Raw genomic sequence first — 12,636 nt, 5'->3', positions numbered from 1 at the left:
CAACATGGGGAGACCTTGTCTCGATTTTTCAAAAATAAAAATAGTGGTAGAGGGAACACCTCCCAGCTTACTTTGATATAAGCAGTTTCCAAATACCAAAACCACAGACATTAAAGAGAAAAAACCTTTTTAGACCACTATCCTTCATGAACACAAATGTAAAACTCCTTAACAAAAGAGAAGCAAGTCAAATCCAACAGTACATTTAAAAAGTGGCTGGGCACAGTGGCTCACACCTGTAACCCCAGCACTTTGGGAGGCTGAGGTGGAAGGATGAGTTGAGTTCAGGAGGTGGAGACCAGCCTAGACAACATAGTAAGACCCCATCCCTACAAAAAATGAACAAGACTCATGAGCATATTGGCACTTGCCTGTGGTCCAGCTACTCTGGAGGCTGAGGTGGGAGGGTCACTTAAGCCCAGGAGGCAAAGGCTGCAGTGAGCTATGATCCCAACACTGCACTCCAGCCTGGGTGACAGAGCAAGACCCTATCTCAAAACCAAAAAACACTAGGGGGAAGGGGAGGCATATAAAATGACCAATGGGATTGATCCTAGGAATGCAAGGTTGGTTTGAATTTTTTTAATAAATGTAATTAACCACATAAAATAAAGGATAAGTAATGGCTCATCTCAATAGATAAAGATGTGACAAAACTTAATATCCATCCATGATTAGAAAATAAAAACTCAGCAAACTAGGAATAGAAAGAAAACAATCCAATAAAAGACATCTATGAAAAACCAACCATTAACAACATACTTAAAAGTGAAAAACTGACTGATTCCCCTAAGATCATGAATAAGGCAAGGTTGCCTATTTTCAACACTTCTATTCAGCATTGTGCCAGAGGTTCTAACCAGAGCAAAAAGGCACAAAAAAGAAATGACAGGCACACAGATGAGAAAGGAAAAAGTAAAACTGTTTATTCACAGGTGTCATGATTTGAGGTGTAAAAAAAGCTATTGTAACAAGGGAATTTAGCAACACAGAATAGAATGTCAACATACAAAAAATTTTATCTACCAACGAGAAACAATTACAAGGTGAAATTTTAAAATACGTACCTGAATCTTAGCTGAGAATATTTTTTTTAATTAATTAGCAAAATATATACCATTTTCTGTGGCATCCAAAAACATGACATACATAATAAATTTAGCAATATATGTGCCGTATCTGTACACTAAATTCTATAAACCATTGCTGAGGAAAATTAAAGATTTTAATTGGTGTAACATGTTTGTGAATTGGATGAATAAAATTTGTGATGTCAAGTCCCAATAAAAATCCCAAGAGGTTTTTTTTGTAGCAACAAGTTGAATCTTACATTTGTATAAAAATGCAAAGAATCTGGAATAACCAAAACAATTCTGAAATAGAAAAAGAATCCTAACTCATGCTACCTAATTTCAAGGTTTACTATAAAGATACAGTAATCAAGACAGTGTGGCATTGACACTAGGATAGGATAGACATGCAGATCAGTGAAGCAGAATAAAGTCCAAAAACAGAACAACATATGTGGTGAATTGATTTTCAACAAAGATGCCGAAGTAATTCACTAGGAAAACATTATCTCTTCCAAAAATAGTACTGGAGGAACTGGATATGCAGTTGAGGGGAAAAATAAACTCTGATCCTTATCTAACACCATACACAAAAACTCAAAATGTACGACAGATGTAAAAGATAAAATATTTCTAGAAGAGAACTTAAAACAAAAACAAACAACTTTCATTACCTTGGGTTAAGCCAAGATGTCTTAAGACACCAAAAGCATGAGCCATAAAAGAAAAAAAAAAAAAAAAAGAACTTCAAATTTCAAATTTTCTGCCCTTCAAAAGACACGTTTTTTTTTTTTGAGACAGAGTCTCACTTTGTCACCCAGGCTGGAGTGCCGTGGCGTGATCTCGGCTCACTGCAAGCTCCGCCTTCCCGGGTTCACACCATTCTCCTGCTTCAGCCTCCCAAGTAGCTGGGACTACAGGCGCCGGTCACCGCACCCGCTAAGTTTTTGTATTTTTAGTAGAGGGTTTCACCGTGGTCTTGATCTCCTGACCTCGTGATCCGCCCACCTCGGCCTCCCAAAGTGCTAGGATTACAGGCGTGAGCAACCACACCTGGCCCAAAAGACCCTATTTTTAAAATGAAACAGCAAGCCACAGATTAGAGTGAAAAAAATCTTTGAACATATATATTTGACACAAAACAGGTATCCAGTAAATTAAAAAAAAAGAAGGGCCAGGTGCAGTGGCTCACACCTGTAATCTAGCACTTTGGGAGGCCAAGGTAGGAGGATTCCTTGAGCTCAGGAGTTCAAGACCAGCCTGGGCAATATAGTGAGACCTCATTTCTACAACAACAAAAAAAAATTTAATTAACCAAGCATGGTGGTGCATTCCTGTAATTCCAACTGTTTGGGAGGCTGAAGTGGGAGGATCACTTGAGCCAGGGAGGCAGAGCCTGCAGTGAGCCATGATGTTACCACAGCACTGCAGCCTGGGCAACAGAGCAAGACCTTGTCTAAAAAAAAAATAAAAGAAGAAAAAAGAAACATACACACACAAAACTCACTAAGAATAACACAACTTTAAAATGGACAAAATAGTTGAACATGCATTTTGTAAAATAAGATCTACAAATGACCAATAATCACCTTGAAAAGAAGCTCAAAATCACTTGTCATCAAGAAAATGCAAATAAAAACCACAATGAAATGCCACTATACATCCACTAGAATGGCTACAATTAACACCGAATGCCAACTGTTGGCAAAGATGTAGAATAATTAGAATTCTTATACACTGGCCGGGCACAGTGGCTCACGCCTGTAATCTCAGCACTTTGGGAGGCCGAGGTGGCTGGATCACAAGGTCAAGAGATCGAGAGCATCCTGGCCAACATGGTGAAACCGCATGTCTACTAAAAATACAAAAATTAGGCCAGGCACAGTGGCTTACACCTGAAATCCCAGCATTTTGGGAGGCCAAGGCAGGTGGATCACAAGGTCAGTAGTTCAAGACCAGCCTGGACAAGATGGTGAAACCCAGTCTCTACTAAAAATATAAAAATTAGCCGGACATGGTGTGGGTGCCTGTAATGCCAGCTACTCAGGAGGCTAAGGCGGAGAATTGCTTGAACCTGGAAGGCAGAAGTTGCAGTGAGGTGAGATTGTGCCACTGCACTCCATCCTGGGCGATAGAGCAAGACTCTATCTTGGAAAAAAAAAAAAAAAAAAGTACAAAAATTAGCTGGGGGTGGTGATGGCACACACCTGTAGTCCCAGCTACTCGGGAGGCTGAGGCAGGAGAATCGCAAGAATTCTTATACATTATATGTAGAAATGTAAAATGGTACAGCACAGCCAGACGTGGTGACACATGCCTGTCGTCCCAGCTACATGGGAGGCTGAGGTGAAAGGATCACCTGAGCCCAGGGGGGTCAAGGCTACAGTGAACCATGATCATGCCACTGCATTCCAGCCTGGGCAACAGAGTAAGAACCTGTCTCAAATATAAAAATAATAAATAAAAGGGTACAGCATGTCAAAGTAGTTTTGTAGTTTCATATAAAGCTTAACATATGCTTACCATATATCCAGCAATTCCGCTCTTATTTACCCAAGAAAAGTTAAAACATATATCCAAAGGCTTGCTCTCAAATATTCATAGCCATTTTATTCACAATTGTTTAAAACTGGAAAGTTCCCAAATGTTCACCAACAGTTCTATCTGACAGGGACTTACTGCAAGGAATTGGCCCATGTGATTATGAGGACCGACCAGGAGAGTCTGAAATCTGTAGGGCAGGCCATCGGGAAGAGCAGCTTGGAAGCTGAGAGGAGCAAGGAGCTGAAGCTGCAACCCCCAGGAAGGACTTCAGGAAAACCTTGCTTCTGTTCCTGAGGTTTTTCAACTGATTGGGTCAGGCATACTCTCATCATCAAGGGTAATTCCCTTAACTCAAAGTCAATGGATTGTAGATATTAATTACATCTACAGATTACCTTGATAGCAACACATAGATTAATATTTGCTTGAATAACTGGGTTGATAGCCTAGTCATGTTGACACATAACTCTAACAGGCAGATGACTGGATAGACCAATTGTGGGATACTCCTCAACCAAAACCAGAAACAAACTACTGATACAAGCACTAGTATAGATAAATAAATCTCAAATACATTTTGCTTAGCAAAAAAAGGTCGACAAAAAGACCCTGTAGGATTCTACTTATATCAAGTTCTAGAACAGGCAATACTAATCTGTAATGTCAGAAAGCAGATCAGCATTTGCCTAATGCCAATTAGGCATGGCAGGGGGTGGGGTGGGGGCATTGACTGCAAAGGGAAACAAATTAGGAAGCGACAATGGAAATTATATCTTGACTGTGGTGATGCTACATGGATGTATACATTTGTCACAACTCAAACTATGCAGTTAAAATGAATGCAGTTTTGTGGGGTTTTTTAGACAGAGTCTCACTCTGTCACTGGAGCACAGTGGTGTGACCACAGCTCACTGCAGCCTCAAACTCCCAAGCTCAAGTGATCCTCCCACCTCAGCTCCCAAGTAGCTAGGACTATAGGAGCGTGTCATACCACCTGGCTAGTGTTTTTTTTTGTTTGTTTTTTGTTTTTTTTTGAAACGGAGTCTCAGTCTGTCGCCCAGGCTGGTCTTGAACTCCTGACCTCAAGCCATCGTCCTGTCTTAGCCTCCCAAATTTCTGGGAATACAGGCATGAGCCATTGTGCCCGTTCAAGTGCAGGTTTTTGTATATAAATTATTTTTCAATAAAGTTAATTTAAAAAGAGAAAGCTAATTCCTGCACAGCAGAAGCCTGGCTCATGCCAAAGAGATAGATCCAGTTCTTCTGGCACCATTTTAGAAAAGACCACCCAGGCCTGTGTGGTGGCACATGCCTGCAGTCCCAGCACTTTGGGAGGCTGAGACGGGCAGATCACGAGGTCAGGAGATCGAGACCATCCTGGCTAACATGGTGAAACCCCGTCTCTACTAAAAAATACAAAAAAATTAGCCAGTCGTGGTGGCGGGCGCCTGTAGTCCCCCCTACTCAGGAGGCTGAGGCAGGAGAATGGTGTGAACCCGGGAGGCAAAGCTTGCAGTGAGCCGAGATCGCGCCACTGCACTCCACCCTGGGCGACAGCATGACTCCGTCTCCAAAAAAAAAAAAAAAAAAAAAAAAAGGTGGCTCACGCCTGTAATCCCAGCATGTTGAGAGGCCGAGGCAAGAGGATCACTTGAGCTCAGGAGTTCAAGACCAACCTGGGCAACATAGTGAGACCCCAACTCTACAAAAAAAGAAAGAAAAAAAAATCAAGAAATGTGTTGGCCTAGTGGTGCACACTTATAGTCTCAGCTACTCAGAAAGTTGAGGCAGGAGAATCGCTTGAGCCCAGGAGGTCAAGGTGGCAGAGAGTCATGATCATGCCACTACACTCCAGCCTGGACTCCAGAGGGAGACCCTGTCTCAAAAAAACAAAAGAAAACAATTGTTGAGGATGTGGAGAAACAGGAACATTTGTACATGCTTGGTGGGAATGTAAAAGCTGCTAAGGAAAAGAGTATGGAGGTTCCTCAAAAAGTTAGAAATAGAGGCCAGGCATGGTGGCTCATGCCTGTAATCCTAGTGCTTTGGGAGGCCAAGATGGGAGGATTGCTTGAGGCTAGGAATTCAAGAGCAGCCTGAACAACATAGCAAGACCCTGTCTCTCCAAAAAAAAAAAAAATTAACCAGACATGGTGGTGCACACCTGTAGTCCCAGCTACATGGGAGGCTGAGGTGGGAGGATCGCTTCAGCCTAGCAGTTCAAGGCAGCAGTGAGCTATGATCACATTGCACTCCAGCCTGAGTGACAGAGTGAAACCTGTCAGCAAGAAAATTAAAAATCGAACTACCGCCGGGCGTGGTGGCTCAAGCCTGTAATCCCAGCACTTTGGGAGGCCAAGACAGGCGGACCACGAGGTCAGGAGATCGAGACCATCCTGGCTAACACGGTGAAACCCCGTCTCTACTAAAAAAAATACAAAAAACTAGCCGGGCGAGGTGGCAGGCGCCTGTAGTCCCAGCTACTCGAGAGGCTGAGGCAGGAGAATGGCATAAACTCAGGAGGCGGAGCTTGCAGTGAGCTGAGATCTGGCCACTGCACTCCAGCCTGGGCAACAGAGCAAGACTCTGTCTCAAAAAAAAAAAAAAAAAATCGAACTACCTATGTTCTAGGAATCCCACTCCTGACCATATATTCAAAGGAACTGAAATCAGAATCTCAAAGGGATATCTGCACTTTTGTGTTCATGACAGCATCATTCACAATAGCCAAAATATGAAAACAGCTTAAATGCCCACTGATGGATGCAGGATATAGAAAATAGTACATACATACAATGGTATATTATTTAGCCTTGAAAAAGAAGGCAATTCTGTCATCTAGGACAACATGGCTGGACCTGGAGGGCATTATGTTTAATGAAATAAACCAGACACAGAAAGACAAATATGCATGATCTCACTCATGTGGGATCTAAAATAGTCAAAATAACAAAAGCAAGGAGTATAGGAATGGTTGCCATGCCCTGGGAGGAGAGGGAAACAGGGAGGTGATGGTCAAAGGGTACAAAGTTTCAGTTACTCAAGATAAATCTGGAGTCCACTATGCAACCCAGTGTCTAGAACTAACAATACTAAGTACAGTAAGTACAGTAGTATACTTACTATCTGCTAAAATAATAGATCTTACATTAAGTGTTCTTAATGAAAAAACACAGGCCGGCCGTGGTGGTTCACACCTGTAATCCCAGCACTTTGGGAGGCTGAGGCAGGTGGATTACCTGAGGTCAGGAATTCAAGACCAGCCTGACCAACATGGTGAAACCCTGTCTCTACTAAAAGTATAAAAATTAGCTGGGTGTGGTGGCGGGTGCCTGTAGTCCCAGCTACTCGGGAGGCTGAGACAGAAGAATGGCTTGAATCTGGGAAGCAGAGGTTGCAGTGAGCTGAGATCACGCCACTGCACTCCAGCCTGGGTAACAGAGTGAGACTCCATCTCAAAACAAAACAAAACAAACAAAAATAATAATAATAATAAAGAAGGCAAGAGAAAACTTCGGGAGGTGATGGATATGTTCATGGCCATGATGGTGTTGAAGGTTTCATAGGTGTATATTTATCCCCAAACTCAACAAGATGTATACCTTAAATATGTACAGCCTTTTGCATGTCAATCATACCTCATTAAGGTGGTTTCTTAAAAAAAAAAATCAATGAACTTTATATATGGATGAGAAGTTTCCTAGGTGGAATTGCAGGGTAAGAATACCAGGAGAGACAAAAACCATATAATCGTCTCAATAAATGCAGAAAAAGCATCTGATAAAAGTCTACATCCCTTCATGATAAAAACTCTCAACAAGTTATGCATACAAGCAATATACCTTAACATAATAAAGGCCATATATGACAACCCACAGCTAACATCATACTGAATGGGAGAAAGCTGAAAGCCTTTACTCTAAGAACTGGAACAAGACAAGGATGCCGGCCTTCACCAGTCGTATTCGACACAGTTCTATAAGTACTAACCAGAACAACCAGGTAAGAGAGAAATAAAAGGCTTCTAAATTGGAAAAGAAGGGGCCGGACGCAATAGCTCACGCTTGTAATCCCAGCACTTTGGGAGCCCAAGGTGGCCAATCACTTAAAGTCAGGAGTTAAAGACCGGCCTGGCCAACATGGTGAAACCCCATCTCTATTAAAAATACAAATATTAGCCAGGCATGGTGGCGGGCACCTGTATTCCCAGCTATTTAGGAGGCTGAGGAAGGAGATTCACTTGAGCCCAGAAGGCAAAGATTGCAGCGAGCCAAGATCACACCCCTGCACTCCAGCCTGGCCATCAGAGCAAGACTCTGTCTCAAAATAAAATAAAACAATAGGCGGGGCACAGTGGCTCACACCTGTAATCCCAGCACTTTGGGAGGCCAAGGCAGGTGGATCACGAGGTCAGGAGATCAAGACTATCCTGGCTAACACGGTGAAACCCCGTCTCTGCTAAAAGTACAAAAAAATTGGCTGGGAGCAGTGGGGGACACCTGTAGTCCCAGCTACTCGAGAGGCTGAGGCAGGAGAATGGCGTGAACCCCAGAGGTGGAGCTTGCAGTGAGCATTGATCGCGTCACTGCACTCCAGCCTGGGCAACAGAGTGAGACTCCGTCTCAAAAAATAAAATTAATTATTAAATAAAACAATAAAAAGAAATTGGAAAAGAAGTCAAATTGTCTCTCTTTGCAGACATGATCTTATGTATAGAAAAGCCTAAACAATCCACTAAAAAACTCCTAGAACTGATAGACAAATTCAGTGAAGTTGCAAGACACCAAAATCAACATATGAAAATCAGCAGTGTTTCTATACACCAATAATAAAATAGAAAAGAAATCAAGAAAGTGATCCCATTTACAAGAGCTACAAAAAATAAAGTCCCAAGGAATAAAAGTTAACTAAGGAAGTGAAGGACCTCTATAACAAAAACTACAAAACACTGATGAAGGAAATTGGAAAGGACACAACAAAATGGAAAGACATCCCATGCTCATGAACTGGAAAAATTAATATGGTTAAAATGGCCATACTAGGGCTAGGCACAATGATTCATGCCTATAATCCCAGTGCTTTGGGAGGCCTAGGAGGGAGGATCACTTGAGCCTAGGAGTTCAAGACAAGCCTGAGCAACATAGTGAGACACAACAAAAAAATTTTACAAATTAGACAGGCGTGGTGGTACACACCTTATAGTCCAAGCTACTCAGGAGGCTGAGGCAGGAGGATTGCTTGAGCCCAGGAGTTCAAGGTTACAGTGAGCTATGACCGTACCCCTGCACTCCGGCCTGGGCAACAGAGCAAGACTCTGCCTCAAAAATAGAAAATAAATAAAATTTAAAAATAAGAAATAAAATTAAATTTAAAAGGCTATACTACCCAAAGCAATCTACAGATTCAGTGCAATCCCTGTGAAAATACCATGACATTCTTCACAAAAACAGAAAAGACAATCCTAAAATTTGTATAGAACCACAAAAGACTCCAAATAGCCAAAGCAATACTGAGCAAAAAGAATAGAGGTAGAGGCATGACCCTACCTGACTTCGAAACATACTACAGGGTGGGCAAGCTCATGCCTGTAATCCCAACACTTTTGGAGGCCAACGTGTGTGGATCACTTAAGCAGAGGAGTTTGAGACCAGCCTGGACAACATGGAGAAACCCCATCTCTACCAAAAAAAAAAAAAAAATAGTAGCCAGGCATTGTGGCACACACCTATAGTCCCAGCTACTCCAGAGGCTGAGGTGGGAGGATCACTTGCGTCTAGGAGGTGGAGGCTGCAGTGAGCTGAAATTGCTCCTGCACTCCTGGGAGATAGAGCAAGACCCTGTCTCAAATATAAATATAAATATTATACACTACAAAGCTATAGTAACCAAGCAGCATGGTATTGGTATAAAAACAGACACAGACCAACGGAAAAAAATGGAGAACCCAGAAATCAATCTCTGTACTTATCACAAACTGATTTTTTGACAAAGGCACCAAGAACTTACATTGGGGAAAGGACATCTTCTTTAATAAATGGTGCTGGGAAAACTGGATATTGATAATAAGAAGAAAAGTAGACTCCATCTGTCATCACATACAAAAATCAATTCAAAATGGATTAAAGACTTAAACGTAAGGCCTGAAACTATACTACTACTAGGAGAAAACCTAGGGGAAATGCTTCAGGACATGGGTCTAGGCAAAGATTTTATGGCTTAAGACTGCAAAAGCACAGGCAACAAAAACAAAAATAGACAAATAAGACTATATGAAACCAAAAACGTCTGCACTGCAAAGAAACAGTCAACAGAGTGAAGAGACAACCTGCAGAATAGGAGAAAATATTTGCAAATTATTCATCTAACAAGGGACTAATATCCAGAATATACAAGGAATACAAATGACTCAACCGCAAAAAACAAATAATAATATTAAGTGGGCAAAGGACATGAATAGACATTTCTCAAAAGAAAACAAACAAATGGCCAATAGGCATATGAAAAAATGCTCAGCTGGGCGCAGTGGCTCACACCTGTAGTCCCAACACTTTGGGAGGCCAAGGAAGGAGGATCACAAGGTCAAGAGAATGAGGCCATCCTGGCCAACATGGTGAAACCCTGTCTCTACTAAAAATACAAAAATTAGCTGGGCATGGTGGCACGCACCTGTAGTCCCAGCTACTCGGGAGGCTGAGGCAGGAGAATTGCTTGAACCCAGGAGGCAGAGGTTGCAGAGAGCCAAGATCATACCACTGCACTCCAGCCAGGCGACAGAGCAGGACTCTGTCTCAAAAAAAGAAAAGAAAAGAAAAGAAAAGCTCGACATCACTAATCATTAGGGAAATGCAAATTAAAACCACAATGAGATATCATCTCACCTCAGTTAGAATGGCTGTTATCAAAAAGACAAATGCTGGCGAGGATATGCAGAAAAGGGAACTCTTATACACTGTTGGTGGGAATGTAAGTTAGTACAGCCATTATGGAAAGCAGTACGGAGATTTCTCAAAAAACTAAAAATACAACTACCACATGATTCAACAGTTCCATTACTGGGATAAATAACCCTAGAAATACTGATTCCTAGGAAATCAGTATCTGATTTCCTTTCCTTTGGATAAATAACCCAGTAGTGGGATTGCTGGATCATATGGTAGTCCTATTTTTAGTTTTTTGTGAAGTCCCCATACTGCTTTCCATAATGCAAATCAGTATCCAAAGGAAAGGAGGGATATCTGCACCCCCTTGTTTATTGCAGCACTATTCCAAGAGCCAAGATACGGGATCAACCTAAGTGTCCATCAACAGATGAATGGAAAAAGAAAATGTGGTACCTCTACACAATGGAATATATCCAGCCATAAAAAAATATGGAAGCCCTCTTATTTGCAGCAATATAGGTGGAACTGGAGGTCATTATGTTACGTGAAGCAAGCCAGACACAAAAAGACAAATTTCACATGCTCTCATTCATGTGGGAGCTAAAAAAAAAAAAAAATTGAAATTAGAGAGTAGAATGATGGAATACTAGAGGCTGGGAAGGGGTGGAGGGATGGAGAGAGATCAATGGGTACAAACATACTATTTGATAGAAATAAGTTGAAATAAGAAATAATAATAAATAAGTTGATAGTACAGTATGGTGACTATAGTTAACAATAATTTACTGTATATTTCAAAATAGCTAGAAGAGAAGACTTGAAATGTTTCCAACACAAAGAAATGATAAACATTTAGCCAGGCCCAGTGGCTCACGCCTGTAATCCCAGCACTTTGGGAGTCTGAGGCAGGAGGATCACTGAGGTCAGGAGTTCAAGACCAACCTGGCCAACATGGTGAAACCCCATCTCTATTAAAAATATGAAAATTAGCTGGGCATGGTTGTGGGCACCTGTAAACCCAGCTACTCGGGAGGCTGAGGCAGGAGAATCGCCTGAACCCGGGAGGCAGAGGTTGCAGTGAGCTGAGATCACACCACTGCACTCCAGCCTTGGTGATGAGAGTGAAACTCTGTCTCCAAAAAAAAAAAAGAAATAATGTTGAAGGTGATGGATACCCCAGTTACACTGATTTGCTCATTATGCATTGTGTGCAAGTATCAAAATATCATATGTACCCCGTAAATATGTACAATTACTATGTATCAGTTAAAAAAAAGTTAATGAGGATGGTACCAGTATTATAGCCTCATTTAGCAGATGAAGAAACTGAGGCACTGAGACATGAATTAACACACCTGAAATCACAGAGTCCAGACTTGAACCCAGACTGTCCAGTTCCAGTCTCCCAGCTCTAGGTCATGACCTCAGGGTCATCCCCCTCCCCTGCCTCCATTTAGCCTTCACTGTGAACCCCAGCTGCAGCCTCACATCAGTGTGATTATTCACGGGGAGGGTGGCCTGGGGCCACTGAAGACCGGTTTGCTTTGAGCCCTACTCTCCAATGAGGCTGGAAGCCCTTTGAGGGGCTGTTTCGTATTCACTGCGGGATGCACAGACCCCGCCCGGCTGGCGGAATCACCGTTTGTTGAGTGAATACTTGAACGTCTGTGCATGGCATGCATGTGCCTGCAATTTGCTCATCTTTACCACACACTTGGCTGCAATGGCTGTCACCTCCAGTAGGCCCCCTGCCAAGGACAGAGATTTCAGGGACAGTCAAGGAGACTGGAACTGCTCAGCTGAGGACAGGGAGCCTAGGGGGCCCTGGCAGGCCCCCAAGCCTCTCCTGGGTTGTCCTGGCCAATTCACAGGGAGGTTGACCCCAGCTCCCAGGAATAAAAGATTCTGACCTCTCCGTAGCAATGAGCCCCTGCCCCAGAGGTGTGCGGGAGATCCCTGGTTATCTGAGGTGTCTCCAGGGTATATCCGCTGAAACCCCCCCTTCTCTTCACTGCCTACTGAGCCTGGGACCCGCTGCTGGTCACGTGCTTGGCCCTGTAGCGTCGCTAGCCGTGCTCCCCAGTGTGCTCCCCGCCCCCTGCCGCGGAGCCTCCCTGCTCCCCTCCCCACCCCACCTGCAG

Source organism: Macaca nemestrina, chromosome 8 (assembly GCF_043159975.1).
Source record: "Macaca nemestrina isolate mMacNem1 chromosome 8, mMacNem.hap1, whole genome shotgun sequence".
In the NCBI taxonomy this organism is placed as follows: domain Eukaryota; kingdom Metazoa; phylum Chordata; class Mammalia; order Primates; family Cercopithecidae; genus Macaca; species Macaca nemestrina.
Note: the sequence above shows the minus strand (reverse complement) of the source record.